Here is a 13,080-nt window from a genome sequence, read left to right on the forward strand (position 1 = left end):
CTATCACCCAAATAGTGTACATTACACTCAATAGATAATTTCTCATGCTTTACCCCACTCCCACCCTCCCAGCTTTCTGAGATTCCAATGTCTATTATTCTACCCTGCATGTCTCCAAGTACACATTATTTAGCTCTCACCTATAAATGAGAACATTCAGTACTTGACTTTCTGTTCCGAGTTATTTTACTTTAGATAATGGTCTCCAGTTCTATCCATTTTGCTGCAAAAGGCATGACTTCATTCATTTTTATGGTTGAGCAGTATTCCATGGGGTGTGTGTGTGTGTGTACACACACGGTATATATATACACACACACACACATACACACACACACACACATATATATACACACACACACATATATATATATCACATTTTCTCTATCTAATTCTCCATTGATATTCATTTAATTTGATTCCATGTCTTTTCTATTGTGAATAGCACTGCAATAAACACATAACTGCAAGAATCTTTTTGATATAATGATTTATTTTCCTTTAGGTATATACCCAGTAGTAGAATTGCTGGATCAAATTGTAGTTCTATTTTTTGTTCTTTGAGAAATCTCCATACTGTTTTCCATAGAGGCTCTACTAATTTATCTTCCCACCAACGGTTTATAAGCATTCCCTTTTCTCTGCATCCTAGGCAACATCTGTTATTTTTTGACTTTTTAATAATAGCCGTTCTGACTGGTATAAGATGGTATCTCATTGTGGTTTTAATGTGCATTTCTCTAATGACTTGGGATGTTGAGAATTTTCTCATATGCTTGTTGCCCATTTGTATGTCTTCTTTTGAAAAACATAGAAGGTCTTTTTAAATTGTGAGAGCTATCCAGAGAGGTAGGAATGCATATTAGAAGGTTACTGTATTCCAAATTTCTGAATTACATTGCAGAAAGATCAAATTAGCCTCCTATTTTAAAGAGCCTCACATTTTAGCAAGAAAGACACATACATTAAGAAATAAATACAGTCAAGACTTGTAGCCTTTAGGACAGGAGCATGCACAGGTTGTGCGGGGACAAATGAGGGGAAGGCAGTTGAATCTACTACAGGATGCAAGTTATCAGATGGGAATATTAAATGTCCTCAACTAAGATTTTTTTCTACCCATTGAGCTGCCTTTTGGATTTTATTTTTTATGAAAATAAAACTTCTACTTAAGACTCGTTCCCCAGTGACCCATTGTGTTGGCTTTGAAATTTCTTATCCTCTAGCCATAACTAAGAAATTTATGGACAGAGTATGAGATGTGAGCACATTAGAAGGCAGCCAGAGCACATTGTTTGCCTAAAATAAGCAACTGACATTTAAAAAGCTAGAGGCAAGGCAAGAAAGATGTATCTCAGGCTACTGCCTTACACTCATGTTCTTCCCTGGGGAGAAGAGCATAAGAAATAGTCAGCTACTTCAGACATTTCTCCAAAAAGAAAGAAATGACCAGTTATTTACCTGGCAGATTTCTGGATTAGCCAACATAAACTTGGATTATGAGCTAGGAAACTAGGGAGCTTTTCTCCTGTCATTGGAAATGTGAAGTTAAGAAGAAAGGAACTAGATCCTTGAACCCACATGCAAATAAAGTTCAATTAAAGGGGACATTTAAAGAGTAATTTTTAAAGGGTAAAATCATGACTCTCATGTAAAAATAAACTTAGCATGAATCAAAGATTTTACTTAACTCACTAATGAGATGACCAACAAGATGTTGCAACCAATTCAGAGGAGAATTAAAACATGTATATATGTATTTATATATCTATACACCTATGTGTGCCTGTACATATACCATCAGGAATGCTAAAATGTACTTTAAAATGGATAAAAACTGACTTTTCCAAGGGAATGAGAGGAGAAATCAATTGTCTTTTTCAGTAGACAAAATGTGTTTGCATATCTATGAACGAAATCATTTGCACTAGGTATCTGTAATTTAAGACACTGAAAAAACCGACATGGGAAAACACAAAGACTGAATAAAAGCAGCAACCAAGATGACAATCTCTACTTTCCCACTGAATTCACCCAGTAATATTTTTGTTTCATTTCCAAGTTTTTCACAGGGTTTCCCTCCATGGACTAACTCCCAGGCAGGACTAAGGTGCCTGCACGTCATTATCCTAAGAGATTGAATAATCTCCACAAGGTCACCAGAGTCAGAAACTCCAGCAACATTTCCTTGCTCTTCCTCCTCCTTCATATTCAAACTGCAGCTCTTCTCTCAATCTGACCTCAGAAATAAATCACTTCTGTTTGTGTCCCTGTGCCCCATCTCCCCACAGCTGTTGTCTCCAAGCTTTCATCACTCCCCCCATGTATACCATTAGCTATGGATGAGTTCCAGTGTATTCTAAGCATTTGTAGAGCAAGGTTGAAGTATCCGTAAATGAAAGTAGAGATTAACAGGACAACATCTGTCAGGAAACTGCCCCTGTTCTGTTATGCCTATGGTTATCTCCTCTGTGCAGCTCTCTTTAACTCCACCTCTTCTGACACATATTTAGTGTTTCCTTCTCTATGCTCCAAAAGCTCCTCATTTGCTTGTCTTTTAGGGCCCCGTCTCTGATTTGTTCCAGATCTTGTTTTGTAGACCCCTGTCTTCCTATGCTGTAGAAGGCAGGCTCCTTGAAACTAAGGGTCACGTTTGTAGCATCCTCATGCCTCCCCCAAACTCACTTGATTTTTAGTGAAAGGTCAGACAATTCAATGAAATTGTAAAATAATTTACTGGATACCATTTTTTTTTTTTTTTTTTTTTTTTGAGGCGGAGTCTCGCTCTGTCGCCCAGGCTGGAGTGCAGTGGCCGGATCTCAGCTCACTGCAAGCTCCGCCTCCGGGTTCCCGCCATTCTCCTGCCTCAGCCTCCTGAGTAGCTGGGACTACAGGCGCCCGCCACCTCGCCCGGCTAGTTTTTTGTATTTTTAGTAGAGACGGGGTTTCACCGTGTTAGCCAGGATGGTCTCGATCTCCTGACCTCGTGATCCGCCCATCTCGGCCTCCCAAAGTGCTGGGATTACAGGCTTGAGCCACCGCGCCCGGCCTACTGGATACCATTAAATAAGACCTGGAAAATGAAATTGAAATAAACTGCTTTACGATGATGGTCAGAGTAGAAGCTGAGCTGTGTTTCAATGAAACTCACAAAGACACTGGCTTTGGTCTTCCAGATATTAAAATGGTTCCCTCCAGCTACACAGAGAACACAGAAATTTGTTGGCTCACATCTTTCTAGTCACATTTTCTTTTCTTTGGAGAGGTCTCTGAATTCTAACTCTCCCAACCTCTCTCCCTTTCCTTAATCATTTACCCCCCAGAGAGGATGAATGAATTTACTCAACTGTGAATCAGAAAAAAAATTGGGAATGAGAAGCTAAGTACGTCTGTTCCTTTTTCTCCTTAGAAACTCACGACCTTCTGAAAGTATGCATTCTACTCTTCTTCCCCGTGCTATAAATTTACAGTCCAGAATCCAATGTAAGGAGGTCTCAGGGTTTTCTATGGTGTTCAATAGCTCATTATTATATTAATGGCCTGCCTAAGTCACATTCTCCAAAGTCAGTTTAATTTCAGTAATGAAAATAATATCTTGATCTCTGCCTTGGAGTCATGGAAGTGTGTTATTGCCTGGGTCCCCTAAGTTCTCAAGAGTATTTCCCTTCCTGACAGAAACACACACTCCCAGCTCCCAGATAAGTCTTGGACTTGGTTTACTTAGATTTAGTTACTTACTTGGTTTACTTAGACTTAGTTTACTTGGACTTAGTACTTGGAGTACTGAGAGGACCTGGAAGGGTAGAGGGTTGGGAAGAGGCAGGTCATGTTCTCTAGCTTGTCCTTGGGAAAGTTTCCACTCCTCAGAACATTTCTTCTATAGAAACTTGCGTGCAGCACATAAACACCACAATCACGCAGTCTATTTCTAGAAACTGTTAATGGAGGAAAACATTTTACTTTGCCTTTCTTTCCCCCTTACCTAGACCATCCTCCATCACAGCTCACAAAAGGCTGTCATACAATTATTGTAATCTGACAGGCACTTCACAATTTCTCTAAGCTCTTAAGTGGATTTACTTCCTTTACATATTTCATTTTCAGAAGAGTAATTGCAATGAGTCAGTCTCTCTTATTGCCTCCAATTTGCCAAAAATCCTCCTTGACGAAGACTACGGCAGGTACTGTTTTGGACTTATTATATATTTTTCATCACAGACAGAAAGAAAGCGTTTCCAGTTTCAATTTTGCTCCAGTTAACTCAGTGCTGGCCGGAGTTTCATCAGATCACTCTGATTATCTCAGTCCTTCACAATCCTTCCCATTTATGCAAGATTGATTTCCAACTGTTGTCTTACTTTAGTGCAATTTTCCTTTTCAAGTTTATTTCTCACAATAATACAAACTTCCTACTTAGTCAATCTTGTGCTTTCCTTGTTTCCAAAAAAAAGCTTACAAATTCTTCCTTGTGTGCTTTTTCTTCTGTGGTTCTCCATCGAGAATATTATTGTTTCCTGCTGATCCAAGTCTACCCTTCAAAGGCCAGTTCTAATCTTACTTCCTTTAAGAAGATGTCAATCTCACCCTGTAAATACCCTATAATACTTAGATGAATCAGTCATGTTTTATTTGCAGATACTACCTCATGGCTAAATTGCTTTTACTTGTTACTAATATTATCTCTTATATAATACCCTGAGATTCACACACCTCAAGGATCTCATAGAGTTATCAGGAATTCAGAAAAATAAACAGATCATCACTGTTCATTGTGGAATGCACGTGTTGATAAAGGAAAGCACAGGGGTCTTTAAGAGTACTAGTGAGGGGCAATTACCCGAGGTCAGGAGAGAGTTTTTGCACTGAGTATAAGGAGCTATGCATTGCTCATTAGATAGCTAAAAGCAATAGTGTCTCAACCTAGAGGGAGAAGCATGTGCAAAGACCCAGAGGAGTAAGCAGGCCTGCCAAATATAAGGATTTGCAAGCAGGAACAAATGGTTTGGGGCGGGGTGCCAGGGTGGGTGTTTGGTAGAGCTGGAGAGAGCCAAACCCGGTGGCGTAGGAGCCAGAGTGTGAATGCTCTTGCCGGCTAAGACACAGAGCTTAGCATATAATATAAGCACAGGGGGCACGATGGAAAACTCCACTTGTTTGCAATTCTCATGATCAGAGACTCTAGAAAAAGCACTTCCTGCGTTAGATGAATGTCAAGTGGACAGAACTGGTTTTTCTTTAATAATCAGCGGATTGTTGCAGGAACCCAGACAAAACATGAGGAAAGCACAGTCTGCCCCATGCCCTTTGTTATTTCATGAGGTGAATGTTGTCTCCTGAATGGCTTCACTAAGTGCCACCAGGGCAAGAACTGGGCCTGATTTATTTCTGCCTGAAAGTGCCCAGCAGGGTAGAGGCATGTAGTAGACTTCTGCAGGGATGCTGAATTCAAACAGTCATCCTTTATCTTCTTCCTGCTTATTATCTTCTTCCTGCTTACTTATCTAGGGGGCACAAGACTGGACATGAAGTGCAGAAATAGTGTCTACGTGTCAGATCTACCATTTAAGATTTGTTTTTATAAAATATTAAGTACATACAAGAGAAAAGTTACAAAAACAATAAAACAAACTTCCTGGATTCAAATGGGATGTTATAAATGGGACATTATGATTGCCTTGGGTACACCTAAGCTTGTGTTTTATCATTGTCATACTTTTCTTTATAGTTTAGTCACATCATGGTGTATATTCTTGGACCATATATAGTCATGCTTTGCATATTTTTGAACATTATAAAAACAGATTCATATTGTATGCATTATTCCAAGACTTACTTTTTTCAATCAACATTCTGTTTCTGAGATTCAGCCATACTGACACATCTCTTTTCACTGCTCCATACCATTAATTAAATGATAAGTTTACAATGTGTTTATACATTTCTCTAAAAGTGGATGGGTAGGCTGTTTTTCAGACATTGCAAGGTTGCTATGATAAACTTCTCCCAATGGAGTTACTAATATCTGATTCTGTGACTAGTATCAAAATTTATAAACTTTCAATTTTTACTGGTCTTGATATTAGAAATGTAAATGACAATTGTAGGGACGAGAACTTTTCATTAAGAATGTGTAGAGAACAGAATAATTGCTGATAATCACCTTTCTAAATAGAATAAAAATTAGGTGGAACTTCACAGAACATTTTCATTTCTGTGACCTAAGAATACAATCAACCAATAGTAGTGTTGGAAATGAGCCCCGATGGAGCAAAGATCTTATATAATGTTAAATATTGCCTCTAATTATTTTGCTTTCATATTTTCATGCTATATCTGCTGATAATTTATGAGAAGACCTCCAGAGGATTATAAACTGCCTGATTATAAAGCTTGTAAATGTAACTTCTAACCACAAAGATTATAAAACATATGCTGTATGTTTTGAGATATTGTAACTATTCTCTTAAAAGATTAAAAACAATTGTTCTAGAAAACTGAATTTTCTTACTTAAGCTATAATTCACCATCCTTGTGTTCATTGATTCACATGTGTTAAATAATTCATCACTGTGTAGGCTATGTTTTGTTTTTGTTAATCAAAGAGCATTTTGACTGACTCTCATCTACAGTGACGGTCATTGAGGCCTCCCCTGCAGGCTCTGGTCAAACACAAGGTGAGGTTGGATGTCATTCCCAGTGACCTTGGGCAAAGCAAACTACCTGAACCTCAGATTTCTTTAAAATAGGTATTATAATCTCAACTTTGCCTTCCTTAAATAACCAAGAAGATCAAGTAATATCAAGCTAGGAGAAGTGCTTCATAATCAGTAAAATTCTGGACAAATGCAATCGATGATGATGACAGTTACGATAATTATGTTGCTATTATGCCCAACTAGATAAACCACAAAAAGACATAAAGCTTTTTATAGGGAATGGGGTAGATATTAGGGTTCAAACAGAATCTTTGAATTTTCCCATTCAGTAGATGTGTCTGTCTGGGAAGCACAGTATTATGGATAAAACAGTTCCCCTAAAATTCATATGTTCAAGTCTTGACTCCCAGTATTTCAGAATGTGACCTTATTTCAAAATAAAGTCAATGCTTATGCAATTAGTTAGGTTACGATGAGATCATCACCTGGAGTGAAATGGACTCCTACTCCAATATGACCAGTGTTTGCATAAAAAGGGAAAATTCGTACACAGATATACACATGGGTGTAATTACATGTGAAGCTGAAGGTGGAGATCAAGGTCGTGCTTCTATATGTTAAGAAATGCCTAAGATTGCCAGAAAGAAAAGCCACCAGAAATTACATAAGAATCATGGAACACATCCTTCCTCACAGCCCTGAGAAGGAAGCAACACTGTCAACACCTTGATCTCAGACTTCTGGCTTTCAAAACATTGAGGTGATAAATTTCTCTAAGCCACCCATACATTTTTTACAGCAACCTTAGAATGCCAACATATGTAGACCGCTGCTTACAATATTATATTATTAAGGAAAATCATTGCAGTATTTGGTCAGATTTATAAACATGTTTCAAAGTAACAGAATGAAGCCAGGCACAGTGGCTTATGTCTGCAATCCCAGCACTTTGGGAGACTAAGGCAGGAAGATTGCTTGCATCCAGGAGTTCAAGTCAAGCCTGAGCAACACAGTGAAACCCTGTATCTTCAAAACATAAAATTTTAGCCCCGTGTGGTGGTGCATGCATGTGGTCCCAGCTACTTGGGAGGCTGAGGTGGAAGGATTGCCTGAGCCCATGAAGATGAGGTTGCAATGAGCCGTGACTGCACCACTGCACTCCAGTCTGGGTGACAGAACAAGCCCCTGTCTCCAAAATAATTAAGGTAATGGAATGGATGACCAATACTAATGCCAGGGAGCTGATGGTTATAATACTCTTACATATAGAATATTAGTGACAAATCAGCACAAAAAAATGGTCAACCTCATCATTATGCAAAGGATTTGAAAAAGTTACTTTTTTCTCCTAATAACAAAGTAAAGATAACTTGATGCAATATACTCCGTGCTGCGGAGCAGTTGATGACATATCCGCTCTCATTTTCTATTTGTGAAATAGTAGTTGGTATAATCTTTCTTAAAATCAAGTTGGCACAACCTATTAATTACCATAAAATGCAATCGCAAACTTCGGATAATCCATCTTAAGAAACTATGGTATAATATTTACATGCAGAATTATAGATAAAAGGTAGGAATTTTAGTGTTACTTTTGTTAGTATAAGAAAGAAAACAACCTAACGCCCAAACAACATGGAGATGGTTTAAATTTATCATAATGTGTTTTTATTTGAATTATTTGTAAGGATGTTTAAAATATATTGATAAGTCACCAACACAGAATATATACATAACGGGATTTCTCAAAATCTAGTACAGAGACCACTGGGGTCCCCAAGGCCCTAGGGGTTTATGAAGTCAAAACTATTTTCACAATAATGCTAAGACATTATTGACCTTCTCAATTTTATTCTTTTTTTTTTTTTTTTTGAGGCAAAGTCTTGCTCTGTCACCCAGACTGGAGTGCAGTGGCATGATCTTGGCTCACTGCAACCTCCAGCTCCCAGGTTCAAGTGTTTCTTCTGCCTCACCTTCCCGAGTAGCTGGGACTACAGGCATGTAACACTACACTCGGCTAATTTTTGTATTTTTACTAGAGACGGGGTTTCACCATATCGACCAGGCTGGTCTCGAACTCCGGACCTTGTGATCCACCGGCCTTGGCCTCCCAAAGTGATGGGATTACAGGCATGAGCCACTGCACCTGGTCTCAATCTTATTCTTTCATGAGGGTATAGTGAAGTCTTTTAGCGGCTATAGGTAATATCACAATGATCTTTAAAGGCTATTTACTTACTCCCCTCTTTTCCAATTTTACATTTATATGAGGCTGGATTTTGTTCATGAACTTTATCCACAGCACTATATCTTAATGGGTTTAATGCAGCAGTAGATGTGAGAAACCAGCTGTTTTCTGCTAGGTCAGACATCAAAAAGATTTGTGAAGCAATACCACTATGTTCACTAAGTTTCTGTTGTCTTTTACTAAAACATGTTACTTGGGTTAATTAACAAGTAATAGGTTTAATATTACAATTTTAAATAAATTTTTAAAGTATATTTTTTATCTGGTTTAACATACAACAATAAATATCAACAAAACACATAAACAAAACCTTTGGAATCTTCAATAATTTATAAGATGTAAAGGGGTTCTAAGGTCAAAAAGCTTTATAATTCATGTCATAGAAAATATCATTTCACCTCTACAAGAAAGAGCTGGGAAAAATGTGCTGAATTGTTGTGACTGAGCTGAATTGCTAAGACTCATTATCTACAGTTGTCAGGTTTAAGGGTCATTGTTATTTTAGCATCTTTATTTTTCTGTGTTTCCAAAATTTTCCACTTTAGAATGCATTTCTTTTACATGAGATGGAGGGTAATTGTTTTTTAATTTGTACTTTTATTCTTTACCTTAAAAAAAAAAAAAAAACCCTTTACCCTTAAGTCATCATTTAGAACCTAAATTGTAGAGTGTCTCTTAATTACACTTGCATAGAGAGTCTCAGCTCATAAAATTCTGCCAGATTTAAGATCTGCAGGCAAATTAGCCATAAGCTATATAGAGGTAGAATTTATAAATGTAAATTGTACTGCACCAGCATTTTCCAGAGAAATGGTCTTTAAAACACCACTGAGCAGAGGAGGTATCTTCCAGAGGATACTCATGACAAGGCTGAGATAAAAATTAACTTTGTGTTTATTTATTCACAGATTTTATTACTAAAGAATCTTAAAAATTGGCCTTAAATCTTATCCATTTCAAAATCTCACTAGTACAGCAAGTCCCCAACTAGGGCTAACCATCAGTTTGCCTGGGTACTCCAAATGACCAAAGATTTTGGCTGACACGTTCCACTATTAAACAGTTTTGATTATTTTAAAAAATCTAGCTGAATTATGGCCCGCTTAATGTCTACAAGTTAACGTGTGTGATTGTGGGCTAGCTTCACAGGTCAAGAATCATGTTCTCCTTTCTTTTTTCTTTCTGTTTGATACAAAGTCTCTCTCTCTGTAGCTGAGGCTAGATTGCAATGGCATGATCATAGCTCACTGCAACCTTGAACTCCTGGACTCAAGGGATCCTCCTGTCTTGGCCTTACAAAGTGCTGAGATTACAGGTGTGAGCCACTAAACCCAGGAAGCATCACGTTTTCAATGTGTTGTGAGAATAATAGCTTATGTTTTCATAGAGTTGTTGTGAGGGTTATGCAGCATAATATATAAAACAAACCTTGCAGTGCCTCACATAAAATTGGTGCATGACTGATGCACAACACACATTGTTATTTTGGTATCTTCAAATACTCCCAAACTGATACTGGAGCCAGGTAAAATGTCCCCACTCATTTTCTTAGGAACATTCTAGGATCTGCTTACCTCTCTCTGATCAATCCTGCCCACTGTTCTATTTCCAGTTTTTACATCCTCCAGCAAACCTTCCCAGCCTACCCAGGATTTCTCTCCTGTTGTCCAGAGCTTCTAGAGCATATACCGGTTGTCTGGGATACCTTCTGCTGTCCCGGGAGCCATACTACAAGCTTCTTAACAGGCTGGACTAAGTCGTCTGATTCCTTCCTTATCTTCCAGTGGGTGCCTAGCATAGCCTTTCTATGGACTGACACATCATCTCTTCTATGGATTTGTTCAACATTTCTCCTCTTGAGAATTTGGGATACTTTTAGTCTCTTTGCTTATATCCAATGGAATAATTATTAGACTAAATTAAATTCCCACTTTCCCTTTCCATGATGATGGAATTTTACTTTCTGTTAGAATAAGAATCTTTGGCCAAATCCAAAGAAATGTGATTAGCATTTTGCCATTTCTCTATCCTTTGGGATTATGCAATGCCCCAGACCAATTCTCACTCAGAAAAGTTTTCATATATGTGAGCTCCCAAGGCCAATAACTCCTCAAATGCTTTGCCATTCATTTCATCCACCTGTCAGCAGAAGACTGTAATGTCCCAGAACTATATGGAGAATAGGGGGCAGTGAGAATCTTATACATGTAATGCATGTTACTATTGTGGTCTTTGTCCTTACATTGGAAACTTAGAGATTACAAATAGGCTAAGACTAGCTTCCAGAGTACTCCATGCCAAAACTCAAAATTCCTGAAGATATATAAACCAGAAAGATGCATATCTTTTATGTTTTTTACTTCTACCACAGGGCACTCTAAGTGAAGACATGTTTATTTAGACATAGGGGAAAAAACATCATTCAATTGCTATCGGAAAAAAAATCTATTGCATACCGTTTTCTTTGAAGAGTCCAGACAGAGTGGAAGGAGAGTGACAGATTTCAAAATTTCTGAGTTTATGTTAAATTATCTTTTAAAGAAGAACTATGTATGAGTATGGAAATTAGATCTCAAAAGTATCATGAGGGCTGGGCGCAGTGGCTCACACCTGTAATCCCAGCACTTTGGGAGGACAAGGCAGGCAGATCACCTGAGGTTGGGAGTTCGAGACCAGTCTGACCAACACGGAGAAACCCCATCTCTACTAAAAACACAAAATTAGCTGGGAGTACTGGCACATGCCTGTAATCCCAGCTACTCGGGAGGCTGAGGCAGGAGAATCACTTGAACCTGGGTGGCAGAGGTTGCAGTGAGCCAAGATCATGCCATTGTACTCCAGCCTGGGCAACAAGAGCAAAAGTCCATCTCAAAAAAAAATTATCATGAGATAACATATGAAAGCACCTTGAACACAGCCCGGTGCACCATAGGGTCAAGATTAATGCTGCCATCATCTTATCTCCCTCTGTTTTGCATGTTATGCAAACCTGAACTATTTTTATTGCTATAGCATAGGGTGGAGAACTTGCCAACTATTTCAACATGGGGAAACTATTGCTCATATTCTTCAGAGCACATCACTCTCCCACATTTACTCATCACAATGAAAGTTGTAAGCTGACAATCAGTCATTATTTTTTTCATATTCTTCTTTACGGCTAGCAATTTTGATATTTCATAGAGAACTGGACAGACTTTCTGAAATATTGATTTTTTTGAGGTTTCGGTCTTATAATGCCAGATCTCATAGTCAATGGTCAGCAGCCTGCATCTTTCTCACCTTCATTATTTTCACCAGACCCTTAAATTGATGTTGTCACAATACGTTATCCCACTAAACTGATACAGAGGTTATGTAATGTATTCTTAATCAAATAATTTTTGTAGCCAATGTCAGGCCAAGAAACTGCTTCAAACTCTTTATGTGAGTTTAACAGATCCCCTTATATCAACCTGTTCATTAATGCTTTTGCAGTTATAGCAAAGTGATTACACATTCATTTTTAATGTTACATATTCATTTTTAATGTTACATAATGTTACATACTCTCCTTGTCTTCTTTTAAAATTTCAGAGGAGTACATTATTATTTATGCTGTATTTCTACTCTGTACTTGCCTTCATATGTGTCTGCATGTATGTGTCACATGTGTGTGCCTATATTTGTTTATTTACATAAGGGTATATGCATACAAAATCACACATATGAGTTTTGTTTGCAATGTGTTTCAGAATAATATACAAGTGTGTGCAGGTTGTGTATGCATTATGTATATATATGTGTGTGTGTATGGGTGCGTGTGTTTGCACATATTTGTGTGTGTTCATATGTTTCTGTGGGCTTGTCACGCAAGACTGAAATGCTTGTGTTTCTTTCTCCTTGGAAACCAAAGAGCTCAGCATATTTTGCCTGTTGTTACATAACCTGGATAAGTGAAAACTCAGTGCATTTATCAGGAAAAAATGAATTTTGCAATCTCACACTGTATCTGTTATTTCTTCCTCACTTGGTCAAGAAACTCACTGAGGTGAGTGATCACTGATGAATCATCACTCTGAGAAAGACTGTGACGAAAGGATGTTTAACTGAAGTAACTTTTGAAGGAGTTTTCTTTTTTAATTTGCTTATAATTACTGATTTTAAAAAGATCCATTCTTATTCTCTTATTCTTGG

General features: G+C 37.9%; 1 pseudogene; it reads left to right on the forward strand.

Moving 5' to 3' along the window:
* Positions 1-13,080, forward strand: part of LOC117062869 — a 41,256-nt pseudogene that overhangs the window by 20,441 nt on the left and 7,735 nt on the right.

This window comes from Trachypithecus francoisi, unplaced genomic scaffold (assembly GCF_009764315.1).
Source record: "Trachypithecus francoisi isolate TF-2019V2 unplaced genomic scaffold, Tfra_2.0 Lachesis_group17, whole genome shotgun sequence".
Taxonomy (NCBI): Eukaryota; Metazoa; Chordata; class Mammalia; order Primates; family Cercopithecidae; genus Trachypithecus; species Trachypithecus francoisi.